At 44.6% G+C, this 14,767-nt stretch overlaps 1 protein-coding gene across 7 annotated transcripts in view; it reads right to left on the bottom strand.

The window, feature by feature from the left end:
• The window catches only part of Tmem266 (transmembrane protein 266), a 115,758-nt gene that overhangs the window by 77,754 nt on the left and 23,237 nt on the right, over positions 1-14,767 (bottom strand). For 3 of the 7 annotated variants that reach the window (XM_040729937.1, XM_040729944.1, XM_040729939.1), the window contains exons 2-4: positions 8,906-9,043; positions 2,756-2,839; positions 716-866 (exon numbers count right to left, since the gene is read on the bottom strand). The exons of 2 other annotated variants lie outside the window; for them this stretch is intronic. The gene's annotated coding sequence lies outside the window, so the exon portion shown is untranslated. Of the gene's footprint in view, positions 1-715; positions 2,840-8,905; positions 9,044-14,767 lie in introns of all 7 variants that reach the window. 2 more of the 7 variants (XM_040729941.1, XM_040729938.1) reach the window with 2 other exon arrangements.

Here is a 14,767-nt window from a genome sequence, read left to right as displayed (position 1 = left end):
GACAAACTACATACAGCCCACAGGTTACACTTAGCCTGCTGTCTTTTTTTGTAAAGAGTATTCCATTAGAACACAGTGATATCCAATCTTTGACATACTGTCTGGATGATTTTGTATTGCAAGGGTATATCAATGTGATAGAGTCTATATGGCTCATAAAACAGAAACTATATTTACTATCCATCACTTTTCAGGAAATGCTTGCTGACCTCCACATTAGTGGAAGGGACATATAAGCAAAGAATGGATAGATGAGAGAGGGCTGGAGAAAGTAAGACTTGAAAGGACAGTCACAAACAGGGAGCCCCGAGCTGCATCCTGGAGGAACACAGTTGGCTCAGCAGACAACACGGATGGGAAAACACGAGAGACTCTGCGACAACAAGCAACTGCCTATGTGAACAGAGTCTAGCTCCAGATAGAGCCCAGCAATCCTGTGTCTGTGCTCAATCCCCTCAGGCTCCCTCTGTTCAGGACAATGACTTTACACCTTCCCCTTCCCCTCTCTCTTTATACCTGGGAAGCCTCTGTTCACACTTTCATCTGGTGACCACTTTTCCCCCTGGGGAAATTAAGGCAATTTGCAAGCAAACCTTCCCACACTCCCACCACCTGCCCCCTGCCTGCCATCATTCTGTGGATGAACTGTCTGTCCTTGTACAATACACCCCTAATTGCTTGGAGATTAGACACCACCCACCTCTTCCCTTCTCACCTGCACAGTTCTCTCAACTGTCTTTCGTCACTCCGCGTTATCCGTTTGTTCCTCTCCATTAGACTGATCCTAAGTGCTCCCAATACGCTCCATCACTCCTCCGATCCTCAGAGCAGCCTTGGTGTTGCTTGGCAGCCTCACCTATTCCGCTCTGTCAGAGCACATTGATTTGGAAAGGTGTGACAATGTGTGGCCTCTATTCCTCTTCTGTTTGTTCCCTCCTTTTATTCTACTCTATCCCTCAGTCTTGTGTTCTGTTGCCTCAAAACCAGCCTTGTCACCAATGACCTACTTATTAAATCTACTGCCAGTTACTGACCTCCCAGCAGCAACTGACCTGGTGAGTCCCGTCCTTTCCAGGAGCTGCAATCACTTATTCCCTCCATTTTAACACTTTATGGGCGTGGAGGAATCCATTCTCTCCTGGAGTTTATCTTGCCTCTACAGGCCACTCTTCCACTTCTCTCCAACCTCTAAATGATCACTTTTCTCCGTCATTCATCCACAAGTGCTACGGAGACTCAAACATAGCAGTCCCATCCAACAGAACTTCCAGGAAGTTGGAAATATTCAACATGGGTACTGTTCAGTATGGCACCCACACACACACACCGGCCAATCGAATGTGGCTATCAAGTTCTGGAAATGCAGTGGGTCTAACTGTGGAACTCTATTTGATATTTTACCTCACTCTGAACTTCAGGGGCCACATGTGGCTGATAGTTACTCTGCCAGGCAGTCATCTCTACTTGATGATGGCACATCTCTGTCTTCAATTGCTGATCTTAACCTCCAGGTTGCCTATTGGACATCTCCATTTGGATCTAATATGCCCCTAATGCCACTTCCGTCTTACTAATGTCAGTTACATCCTTCCAGTGGCTCAGGCCCAGAGGCCTTGGAGTTACTAATTCCTCCTTCCTTTCATCCCTACATCCAGTCTGTTAGCAAAGCCATCACTTGGGAGTACACCCCAAATCTTATCATGTTACCACTCCCCACATCCTGGCTCAAGCCCCACTGTCTCTCAGGTAGAAGATTTCCTAGCCTATCCTAATTCCACTGACAATACTCATCCTCCACATAAGAGGCATCCTTGGAAAACCTAAGCCAAGCAAGTTACTTCCTTGTCTACCACCTCCAATGGCTTCTACTTTGGCCAGCATATGAAGGCCTCCATGTTCTGCATCTTGGCCAGCATATGAAGGCCTCCATGTTCTGCATCTTGGCCAGCATATGAAGGCCTCCATGTTCTGCATCTTGCTCTTCAGCCTCTCTAATTTCTCCCGAGTTCCTTTTTCTAACCACACTGACCCCATTCCTCAGACACGCTGAGGACACTCCTTCCTTTGGGTCCCTTCCGTATCTGAAATGTTCTTCCTTTGGTGTCCATAACTTGTTTTCTTGCTTCCTTCAGGTTTCATTCAAAAGTCACCTGAATAACAAGACCTTGCCCATAGCTACACCTGAAGGCCCTGACTACATTTCCTGCCTCCTTTGTTTTTCTTCATAGCAGGTCTCACTCCACGGAGTAGAAACTTCAACCCCACAGCTCTACTTACCACCATATTCCCAACATCTGGAACAACAGCTTCTTAGGAAACTTATGTTGAAAGAATGCATTATGGGTACAAGAGGGTACATGAAGGTAGAGGAGTTAAAGGGATACATAGCTCACAAAGAGACCAAGGTCATGGACACAACATACCTGGATATGGACAGAAAGTCTCTGCAGATCACCTAGTAACCCAGCCCATCCCTCCATCCCAGGGACTTCTCACAATGCTTCTGATATGTCCTGAGCCCCTATCTATGCAGTAAGAGGAAGGCTCAACTCTGCTTACACATAGAAAAATGTTCTTTTTTCCCCCCAAGTAGCCTGAGTAGTTCCTGACTTATCCGTTCAGTGGAAGGCAGTCCCTAGAATATGACAGTGTACTCCCAGACCCTTACTCCTACCCTTGGTCCGAGTGTGCATCTGGTCAGAACAGGGTAGTGACGATGCACTTTGGGGCACTTTTCTTATGCTCTACCACCTACCAGAAAGGAGTGGCATCATGGCTAATTCTCATCATCAACTTGACTGGATTTAGAACCACCTAGGCGACACACCTCTGGCCACACCTGAGAAGAGAAGCAAAGACCTGCCTGAATGCATGTGGACCATCTCATGGGCCAGGGTCCCAGACTGAAAGCTAAAGGGGACAAGGAAGGAAGCCAGCTGTCTTAGGTACTGTTCTATTGCTGTGAAAAGATACCATGACCAAGGTAACTTATAAAAGGAAGTGTTTGACTGGGGACTTGACTACAGTTTCAGAGCATTAGTACACGGCCGTCATAGCAGGGAGTTTGGCAGCAGGCAGGAAGGCATGATGCTGGGACAGTAGCTAAGAATGTGCATCCAGGCAGCAGGAAGGAAGAGAGTGAGACTGAGCCGAGCATGGATCTTTGAAAATCCCACTCTCAGTGATGAACCTACTCCCACAAGGCCACACCTCCTAACCCTGACTCTTCCCAGATAGTTCCACTAACTAGGGATGAAGTATTCAAACATATGAATCTATGGAGGGCATTTCTTTTTTGTTTGTTTGTTTTGAGACTGGGTTTCTTTGTGTAGCTTTGGAACCTGCCCTGGCACTCGCTCTGTAGCCCAGGCTGGTCTCAAACTCAAAGATCCACCTGTCTCTATCTCCTGAGTACTGGGATTAAAGGCATGTGCCACCACAGCCCAGCTGGGGGGTGGATTCTTAATTCAAACTATCACATTCTCCTTCCTAACCCCCATAAACGTGTGGCCATATCATAATGCAAAATGCATTCAGTCCAATTTCAAAAATCCCCACATTTTTTCAGTCTCAAAACTGCTTAAAAGTCCAAAGTCTCATTTGCTCAACTGTGTTTATAGCAGCATTATTTGTAATAGCCAGGACCTGGAAACAGCCTAGATGACCCTCAACTGAAGAATGGATAAAGAGAATGTGGTTTAAAAAAAAGGCAATGACATCATGAAATTTGCAGGCAAATGGGTGGAACTAGAAAAAAAACTAGCCTGAGTGAGGTAACCCCTACCCAGAAAGACAAACACAGTATATACTCACTCATAAGTGGATAAGAAATAAAGCAAAGGAAAACCAGCCTACAATCCACAGCTCCAGAGAAGCTAGTTTGCAAGAAGAACCCTAAGAGAGACATATATGGGTCCCCCTGGGGAGGGGAAATAGACAATATTCCCTGAGTAAATTGGGAGCGTGTACGTGGGGAATGGCGAGGGTAGAAGGGGGGAGGAGAGAAGCGGGGGGGGGTGAAGGAGAACATGAGGGAATGGGATGCTCCATGTGGGGGAAGGACAGAGAGGGAGAGCAAGGAAAGAGATATCTTGGTAGAGGGAGCCATTATGGGGTGAGAGAGAAGCCTAGCATTAAGGAAATTCCCAAGAATCCACAAGGTTGACCCTAGCTAAGACTCTAAGCAATAGTGGAAAGGGGGGGAGAAAAAAAGTTGAGTCTCTTCTGAGACCCAAGGCAATCTCTTTACTGTAATGCCTTGTAACAGCAAAAAGCCAATTACATACTTCCAACATACAGTTGACAAAATATACATTACCCTTCCAAAATTGAAGAATGGGGGCATAGTGAAGAAACACCAGACAAATGCCAGACTGAAACTCAGCAGGGCAAACTCCAAACTCTGTACTTTGTGTCTGGCGTGAAAGGGCTTACTAGATGGCTCTTCATCTCCCACTCCGTCCAGGGTGGCTTCCCTTTCTGGGGCTGGTGCCTGCAGCTTTCCTTAGCAGGTATCCCTTGGCTCTAGGACAGTGTCTCCATTAAAACCCAGGCTTCACCTTCACAGCTGCATGCAATGGCCTTTCAGGGCTTATTATGCAGGGACTCCCCTGTCAGGCATATGACCTTAGTGGCTTTCCTTAATTATGGAGGAAAACTCCATAACCCCTTTCTTGTATCTTTTTTTGATAAAGCCAGAACTACTTGACTGCCAAGTTCTGCTGCCTGCTAGGGATAGACCCTGGCCCCCTCCTTGAATTACATTTACATAATGTAATTATACTGTATATGTAAGTATATGTATGTGTACATAATACATTTGACTTGCTGATGTATTTTCACAAGCTGGAATCTTAGTGGGGTGGGTCCTGCCCTTTATTAGATTTGGCATCAGGCCATTAAACTTCTCATCTCCTTGAACGCAGGACTTGGAGCCAACATTACATTTCCTTGTTCTCCTTTTCACCTGATTATGCATTTTGCATTTCTTTTGCCCTGCTTGCTCCCTTTCATTGCAAATCCACACAAGAGTGGTCACTAATAACTACGTGACACAGTCAGTACTAGGCTGTCCTGAAGTCTTCTCTGCCAACATTAATCCAAAACTCTTCAGTTTAGCCTCCAGCAGATTTTTGGAACAAAGGCAGAAAGCCCCTGCATTGCCTGCAAAAATACCACAAGAGCAGTCTCTCATATCATGCCCCTCTGACATCTCTTGATCTGGGCCTCCACAACCCACACTGTTCTCAGTACCATTGCTTTCCATGCTCCTGCTAGTAGGACCCATGAATTCCCAATTATAGCATTCAGCTGCTTTCCTAATCCAAAGCCCCCAAATCTTCCATATTTCTCCCAACAATAGCATGGTCAGGCCTGTTACAGCAATGTCCCAGTTCCTGGTGCCAACTTCTGTCTTAGTTACTGTTTAGTCGCCGTGAAGAGATATCATGAGCAAGGCAACTTACAAAAGGAAGCATTTGGCTGGGGACTTGATTACAGTTTCAGAGGGTTAGTACATGGCCATCATAGCAGGGAGTATGGCAGCAGGCAGGCAGGCATGGCCCTGGAGCAGTAGCTGAGAACTTACACCTTAGCAGCAGGCAGCAATCAGAAAGAAAGAGATTGTGTCTGTGTGGGCTTTCAAAACCTCAAAGCCCATCTCCAGTGATACAACTCCTCCAACAATGTTCCACCCCCTAATCCTTCCCAAACAGTTCCACTAACCAGGGATGAAGCATTCAAACATATGAGCCTAAGGGTGGGGCATCGTTATTCAAACCACCACACCAGCTGAACACCTAATCATGTAATCTCAACTTCCTGACTGTGGGTGCAATATTACCAGCTGCCTCGTGTTCCTTTTGCCACAGTTAGAGTTGCATGATGATCGCCTGACCATACCCAACAAACTGACATCTAAAATAAAGCTTTCTTTCCTAAAATTGCTTTTACCAGGTATATTGTTACAGCAACCAGGAAAGTAAATAATACAGAATATCGGTACTGAGTAGTGAAGTTGTTGATATGATAAACAATCAAACAATCAAATTGTTTGATAGGCAGAAAAGTTTAAAGCTGTGGGCTGGGTAGGCCCCAGTATGCTGTAAGCCCATGGTTCTCAACCTGTGGGTCGAACCCCCTTTGGTAGATCTCTGCCTCCAAAAAATAGTTATATTAAAATTCATAACAGTAACAAAATTACAGTTAGGAAGTAGCAATGTAAATAATTTAATGGTTGGGGGGGTCACCACAACACGAGGAACTATATTAAAGGGTCACAGCATTAGGAAGGTTGAGAAGCACTGCTCCAGGTTGGGGTCACCACAACACTAGGAACTGTATTAAAGTGCCACTGCATTAGGAAGGTTGAGAAACACTGCTGTCAGCAGAATTTAATGGGCTTTCCCTGGTGAGAGTCCAGAAGACCAAAATGCTTAGACAGTGGAGGTCCAGCTTCAGAGACCTCAGAGGAGATGAGCCTCTCCTGGGAGCTGGGCTGTAGGATCTTTGTGTTACATTCTGGTAACAGAGCTAGCTACACTGCTTGTGTTCTAAGGATCTGATTGAGGCTTCACTCAAAAGTAAGGAACTAAGTTCTTTGGTGGGGAAATGTTAAGACAGCATAGCATTCAGGTTGTGGAATGGTTAGTGTTCCATGTATTCAGATCTACAGTGGAAGAGGACATGAAAAATGTACAATTTGTCTAAGAGATGAACACCATTAAAGATAAACTGTATGCCCTTTCCTAGGGTCCGAGGGCAAGACTTGTTAACATGCACCGACTTGTGAACATGCAAATTCATTTGAAAGGGAGAGTGCCTGCCTGAGAATGCCACAGAAGACATTCCCTGATTGAAAGCAACTGTCTAAGGAAGCATTTTCCATTGTTTAACAGCCGAGACACAGAGGCCACACAGCAGTGAGAAAATTAAAATAACGTAAATAAAATGTGTGGGTGATGAAGAGGGAGCAAGGACATTTCTTCTATGTAGGTCTGGTCAGGGGTTCTAGAAGCACCAGATCTGGCCTTCTATGGATATTGATGAGACATTTTTTTCAGTTATTGAGTTGGGGGTGCTTTTATACTGTAAGAACCCTGAGATGTCATCAAGGGTCATCTCATCTCATGGGTAAAGAAACCACAGTGGGGTAGTGACTTCCCAGAGACACTCCATGGGTTAATTTCAGAGCCAGGACTGGAGCTGGCTCTACCTCCCACCTCTTCAGGTCTCCCGAAGGACTGTGTTCTTGTACCATTTCTCTGAACATATCTTTTAGATTTGGTCCTCCTTCTTGTTTTATCAAATTGCTGACTCCTGAGTCTTAACCTAGGCTATTCCATAGCAGGAGGAACCTGTGCAAATAGTCCATGATGTGCACCTTAACCTCTAATAACACTCTGAACCTGACCCTTATGCAGAGGATGGAAATTAGAGGGCTACTTTAGTTGTCATGGCAACACCAGAGCTCTTTTATACTAGGTACTTCAGCTGCTTGACATTCTGCAGTGATGGTTGCTAGGTCTCAGATCTGTTGCTGACCAACCATATGATCCTGGGAAAGTCCTTAATTCATCCACCCACCCATCCATCTATGCATCCTATAATAACATCCAAAAGGAATTTGTGCTAGCTTATAATACAAAATGAGGCCATTAAAAGAAAAACAAAAGCTCAAAGCCATGCTAGAAATAAAGAATATAGAAAAAATTTCAAGGTAAGCACTGAATATATATTAATTTGGTCTCAAGAAAAACAAAAATACTTTAAAACATGAGATAATGCAGCTATTGTAATGGAAAATTAAATTCAGTTGTTTTTTTTTAATTCTTCCTACCTCTTGGTCTGTCTCAGTTTCCTCTTCCATAATATAAAATGATGGCATTGAACCTAATGGCCTAAGAGTCATTTCTATTCTATCGGTCTTACTTGATGGAGACTGAACAGAGCATCTATCTACTCTGCAGTCTCTGCCCATCTCCTCCCACAGTGGCAACAAGATGACTCACTTGTGGCCACAAACCTTAGCTCCCAAGTTCTTTGAATCGGAAGAGGGACCGCCAGGTATCAGTGACAGCTACTCATCCAGTTCATTCACCAATGACCAAGACCCAACTTAGGCAGGACAATCTGACAGTGTCCTCAAAGCCTTTTCAAGGGCAACTGCAGAGAAGTCAGGGGCAGTAGAGCATCATGGGAGCCCAGAGGATGGAGTGATCTTTTGAGAAGATTTTGGAGAAAACTTTCTAAGAGGAACTTGAATGAAAAGTCAGAATTTTTAAAATTAGCTATTCTTGAGACTATAGTCTCACTATATAGCTCTGGCTGCCCTGGAACGCACTATGTAGACAAGGCTGGCTTCAAACTTATCTAGATCTTCCTGCCACTGCCTCCACAGTGCTGGTAATAACAATGCATGCCACCATGCCGGGTCAGGATTTGAATTATGAGAGTAATCTGTACACACAGGGATAGCGATGCGAAGGTTCTACAGTACAAAAAGTGACACCTCAGTCTCTCTCTCCTAGCCCTGACCTGCAAAGGTGACCAGTTAGGGCACTTTTCTTCTTTTCCCTTTTTAAAAGTTTAAATTAAAAACAATCTTATTTTACATGCAGATCCTAGTTCCCTCTTCCTCCCATTCCCCCATCAACCTCCTATCCTGGCCCCCATGCACTTTCCAGGGAGGGTGAGGCCTCCCATGGGGAATCATCAAAGTCTGTCACATCATTTGGGGCAGGGGTTAGGCCCTCCCCTGTGTATCTAGGCTGAGAGAGTGTCCCTTTCTGGAGAATGGGCTCCCAAAGTCCACGCACTAGGGATAAATACTGATCCACTGCCAGAGGTCCCATAGACTGCCCTGGTCTCCCAACTGACACCCACGTTCAGGGGGCTTGGTTCAGACCTTTGCTGGTTCCCCAGTCATCAGACTGGTGTATGTGTGCTCAATTTTAGGGTCCAGTCCTAGTTTGGATCAGTGCCTCCTGTCCTTCCAGGGTGGAGAATGTGGTTGCTGCCATCTGCATCCCTCTCTCTGCTTCTCCTAGGGCAGAGGGGAACAGTGTGTAATGAAGACCTGGAGCCATAGAACCTGTGCCAATCCAAAGGCTTCTGTTTTGTATTTACACGACACCGGGCAGTGACTTCACTTCTCCATATCTCAGTTTGCTTACCTGGAAAATGGAAATAAGAACCGAACTCTTAGCACTGTTATAAATCCAGTAACCTGTCAAGGTCAGAACAGTGGCTGGAACCTGGCACTGGCTCAATGAAGGATTATTGCTCTGCTGTTCATATCATTTCCAGCATTCCAACTTCAATTAGCTGTGTTAATACTTTTTCACACATCAATGTCTAAACCATTTAGACTCTCCTGAAACTAGAGTTTCATATATGCTGAAAAACTGCCAATCCATTGAATCCTAACTGAAGACTAACAAATAGTATTTATATTATTATATTCCCTGCAGAATCAGGTAGTGTAACTAAATCATGGCAGAAAGGAATATAACACTGTTTCATTAAACCCATGGCATCATCAGATGGAGGAAGTTCAGCTGCATGTTTCCTTTTTCTTAAATTGCATCATGTTGTTCAGAATTAGACCACACTGTGTCTATGTGTGGGCACACATGTATGTGTGTATGTGGTGTATATATACTTGTATGTTCACAGGCATGTACTCAGGAGTCAGAGTTGAATGTCAGGCATCCTGTTCCATCACTTATTTTATTTCCTGGAGACAAGGTCTTTCCCTGAACCCAGAGCTCTATGTTTTTTTTTTGTTTGTTTGTTATGGCATCAAGTAAGCCTCGGTAACCCACGCCCTCCCACCCAGTCCCAGGGTCACAGCTGCTTATGTCTACACTCAGCTTCTTATGGCAGTGCAGGAGATCTGAACTTGGGTCTTTATACTTGTAAAGCACGCACTCTGACCCTCCAAAGCCCCTCTTCAGCCTCCAAAGAAAGCTTCATATTTGGTCTTAATTTCTGCCACAGGTTTTCCTTCTATCACTCAAAGGTTTCTTGTTGACTTTTTTTCTTATGGAAAGCAGAAACATGTTTATAAAAGTATAGTATGTTCTTCAACAGATCTAATCTTCCTGTTAAGTGGTCAGTGTCAAACATATTACTCTGTGGATCTATCTGCTGACCAGCTGTCATCCTGACCTGGATCCATGTTCTGTTTTTTAGAAATTCCTTTGTCTTCTTTGTTGAACTCACTTTATTTTTGCTTGAATATCTCAATAAAAAATGTTTTTGGCAAATTACAATTATGAGTCTTTGCATACCGAATTGACTACATTTTAGATTGGCCTTCTCCGATTTTTCTTTCTACTACAATACTATACTTTCCATTTCCTGCAATGAAATAATTTCTCTGTGTTTGGTGGTTAATTACCAAATCCCATGGGCATTTTAAATCCCACTCATATTTGTAGAAATTGACATTGTTGATAGTCCCAGATCTTACAACTCCCCATGCAGTTGGCTCTTGATGCATCATACATTCCTTGTTCTTTTCCTTTGAAATCCTTTCCAGGTGTTTGCTTCTTCTTCTCAACCCTTCACTACTGTTATCTTTAATGTCCCACCTCTGCCCTCTGATGGCCATTCCCCATATGGGCTTTCTGAAATGGCTCATCTAGTACAATGGTTCCAGCCACCATCTACATAACGACACAAAGCACCAACCAAACGACACAGCCTCTGTGTGTGTGTGTGTGTGTGTGTGTATTTCTCTGTGTGTGTGTGCACGCGTGTGTGTACATGTGTGTGTGCATAATACATGTATATATGTATGCATGTATGTATGAGGCAAGAGACACCGAGTGTCTTCCTCCATAGTTTGTCACCTTAATGTTTAAGACAGACTCTGTTACTGAACCTAAAACTTAGATTTGTCAGTGAGCAGCTGAAGACTTCCCTGTCCCCTCCTCCCAATGTTGGGGGTACAGGCATGCACTGCCACATTCAGTTTTTCCTGTGGGTTCTGGGAATCAAACTCAGGTTCCCATGTTTGCATGGCAAGTGCCTTACCCACTGAGCCATCTCTTAAGCCCTCAAATCTCAATTCATCATTTCAGTTCTACTTGAAGGCTGTTTCTAATCCCATGCTGGAGTCACCATCCACCCAATTCTCCCTATTTAAGAACTTTGACGGCATCCGCACCCATTCATGTCCCCCAACCAGTTGCTAAATCCTCTTAACGCTGTATCAGATATGATTTCTAGAATTCACCCTCTCTGTTCACACTGTTCCTTTAATTCTGACCCTATTACTTCTCACTCGATTACTGAAATATCATCCTAACTGGGCCCTGTGTCCCCAGAGTACTTGTCCATCTGTCCTTCCCTCAGCTACTTCTCTCCTCCTCTCTCCAAAATATGTTGACCATTTATTTTAATCAAGACCCCAGCTGGCTCCCAACGGCTCTTAGAAAAATGATTAAACTCTTTAGTTTTATACATAACACTTGGTGGTTTCTTTCCCTCTCTCTATTTACATATCTAACCCCCAATATCACCTTAACGTCACCCATCCTACAACTATAGGGAGAAGATTTTGGGGGATATGCCCAACCTCAATATACTGCCCCTCCATGTCTCTATGATTTTGTATTTACTGTTTTGTGCCTAATTTACTGTATGTGTCTATGGTCATAGGTGTTTGTGCTTGTGCACTGTGGATGCATTCGGAAGCCAGAGGTCATGGCCGTATGTCTTCTTCAGTTGCTCTCCACCTAATTTTATGAGACAGGGTCTCTTACTTGGCCTAGAGCTCAGTGATTCAGCTTGACTGGCTTGCCTGTGAGTGCCAGAAACTGGCCGGTCTCTGCATCCTCTGCAGTGGCATCATTTCCCACAATGCCCAATTTAAGGAGCACATGCAGAGGTCAGAGGACAGCATGTTAGTTTCCTCCTTTCATTGTGCTGGTCGAGGATCAAACTCAGATTGTCAGGCGTGGAGCAGGTGCCTTTACCCACTGAGGACAGGTCTACACATGTGGCTCTGAACTCAGGTCCTTATGTCTGCATGGCGAGTACTTTACTCACTGAGCCATCTCCCCAGCCCAGACGGCCCCTCCATATTTCCAGGGTATGCTGCTAATAACTTGCTATTGTATTATATTTATTTGCATTTTCTATAACTATGCTGTCAACTCTTGGGAAGCCAGGCCCACTCTCCACCTTTTATCCTCAGCGCCTAGCAGAGGGTATACATTAGAGTGTACATCTCAGGGAATGCCAAGGGAAGGGAGGAAAGACACTTAGGAAGTGATTGTGTTCAAAGGGCTACCAAGCCCCTACCAGGTCACAAAGGCACAGGGAAAGCATTTTAAGGAGATTGTCAAATGCTGCAGAGTGTGTAGATAGCACAGCTGTGAACAGTTCACCCATCTAGAGACCTGAAGGGCTTTAGGTGCCTTCAGGACAAACATTCTTGTAGCCCAGGGAGGGAATGGATGACACCGGAAGGTCTGCGTTGATGGGCTGGGGTTGGGTGGTAAGGATCCCTCTGCTCTTCTACAGCACTGGGGATTAGCCCCCCCCCATGTTTGTTGAGCCACTTGGTCCTTATTTGGCCACGTGACAGACATTTTAAAATCTTTTCAAATTCCTTCAGGGGTTCCCTCTTTCTCCTGCCCTTTAAACGTCAAGGTTCCCAGGACTCTGTTTTTAGCTACAATCTCTGCTTAATCTATACGTGCTCTCCCATTCATTACAGCCTCGATGATGCCTCCTTCCTGTGTCCATCTGGCTGTATCTCTGACCCAGAGCCTCCCCAGTCTCAGAGCCCACTAGAACTGCAAATGCCCAAGAGACACATCAACCTCAGTTGTTCTGAAACTCAGCTTATCTCCCATCCCCAAAGGTCTCCTCCGAAGACATTTTCCTCTACCAACTATACCCACACCACTAGCTTTCTCAACCCTGTCTTCTCCAGTCTACTTTTGAAGTCTTATAAATTCTATCACCTTAATAATCCAGAAATCCCATCCCTCTTTCCTACCTCATCACTTTCACTGCTTAAATTCTGGGCGTGCGGTTTCCAGTTGTTACCATCTCTCCAGGTCTATTTTTAATTCTCTTTTCTACCCTTTTCCATAGTGATTTCAATGAAGTATTTCTCTATTTTCTAAAAACCATAGAGTAACTTTTATATAATCACACACATTAGAAGTGTACGGGTGAGTGAGTATGAACAAGGTTACCAACTCCGCTAAGATTTAAGATGTGGGCTGGGGAGATGGCTCAGTGGGTAAAGCACTTGCCACACAAGCATGAGGCCCTGGGTTCAGATCCCCAGAACTCATAGAAAACCAGGCATGGTAGCCTACTTTTGAATCCCAGTGTTCTGGTAGCAAAACAGGTGGCAGAGATGGGAGAATCCCAGAAGCTCAGGGGCCAGCTGGCTTGGGGGACACAGCAACAAACAACTCAGAGTCTGTCTCACATGGAGAGGAAGGTAAAGACCAGCATCCAAGGTGGTTCTCCAACTCTGCATGCATGTCATGCCACGAGCATGCCTGTACACATACAGAGCAAACACCACACACACACACACATACACACACACACACACACACACACACACACACACACACACACACGAGACAAAATAAATAACATATTAAAACATTTCCATTTCCCTAAACATTCCCTCATGGCCTTTGCCCCAACATTCCCAGAGGCAAGTGCCATTCTGATTTCTAGCTCCAAAGATGGGTTTTGGATAGGAGATATTTGTGTGTGTGTGGACTCTTTAGCTTAATGTAACATCCATGAACTTCAGTGCTAGTCTGTGCCTTCTCTTGCAGTTATGTATAGCTGCAGATGTTGTATCACAGTTTCTTTTCCATTTACCTAATTATGAAAAACCTATTTTCAGTTTTTAAAAAAATGCATTATGAACATTTTTACATAAGTCTTTCTTGGATACATAATTTCAACAGTTTAGAGTAAATATCTAAGTAGGATTGCCAGTTTTTTGGATTCGCTTATGCTTTGCTTTGTAAGAAGCTGCCAAACAGCTTCTAAAATAGTTACACCATTTTCTAACACACCAGCCATGTATGAGAGTTTGAGATGCCTAAAACAGCCTTTAAAACGCAAATCAACTCACTATGCCTCTCCTCTAAACTCCTCTCTCTGGCTCTTTCCAGATGTTTCAGTTCCACAGGAAATAGTCCAGGTTCACGGTGGCACAGTTACCAATGTGCCTGGTCTCACTGTTGTTCTTTACACGCTCCCTTTTCTCCAGGCTCACAGACGAAATTCTCTAACTCATGAGTTTTGTTGTTGTTTTTGCTCCCTCTCCCATCTTAAAACTCTGTCTTGCCATGTAGCCCAGGATGGCCCAGAACTCATGCTTCTCCTGCCTCAGTCTATAGAGTCCTGAAAACTAAGTTCTTTCCTCCCTGTATAGCCTTCCCTTTGCCAGGGTGCCATGACCCCTGACCTTCCTTCTGACGCCCACCCACCTTAGAAAAGGAGTTTCTTGACCTTTTCATACAGTCTGTGAGTTCACTCCTGTTCTCTGCTCCCCAGACACACAGGAACTCTACTGAACCACTCTGCTCAACAGGTTTTGTTTTCTCTAACTGACCGACTCTTACAGGATGTCCTTCCCTCCCTTTCTTCTATCACTGATGACTGACATCATGCTAGCAGAACAGCCCAGGATGAGAAGTAGTTAAGACATAAGCCATGCCCCCACACGCTCTGGGTGGAATGAAATGACAGCTGAGGGCTGCTCAGGGTT

The sequence above is a fragment of the Mesocricetus auratus genome, unplaced genomic scaffold (assembly GCF_017639785.1).
Source record: "Mesocricetus auratus isolate SY011 unplaced genomic scaffold, BCM_Maur_2.0 Super-Scaffold_100022, whole genome shotgun sequence".
Classification (NCBI taxonomy): domain Eukaryota; kingdom Metazoa; phylum Chordata; class Mammalia; order Rodentia; family Cricetidae; genus Mesocricetus; species Mesocricetus auratus.
Note: the sequence above shows the minus strand (reverse complement) of the source record. Positions and strands in the feature narration are given on the sequence as shown.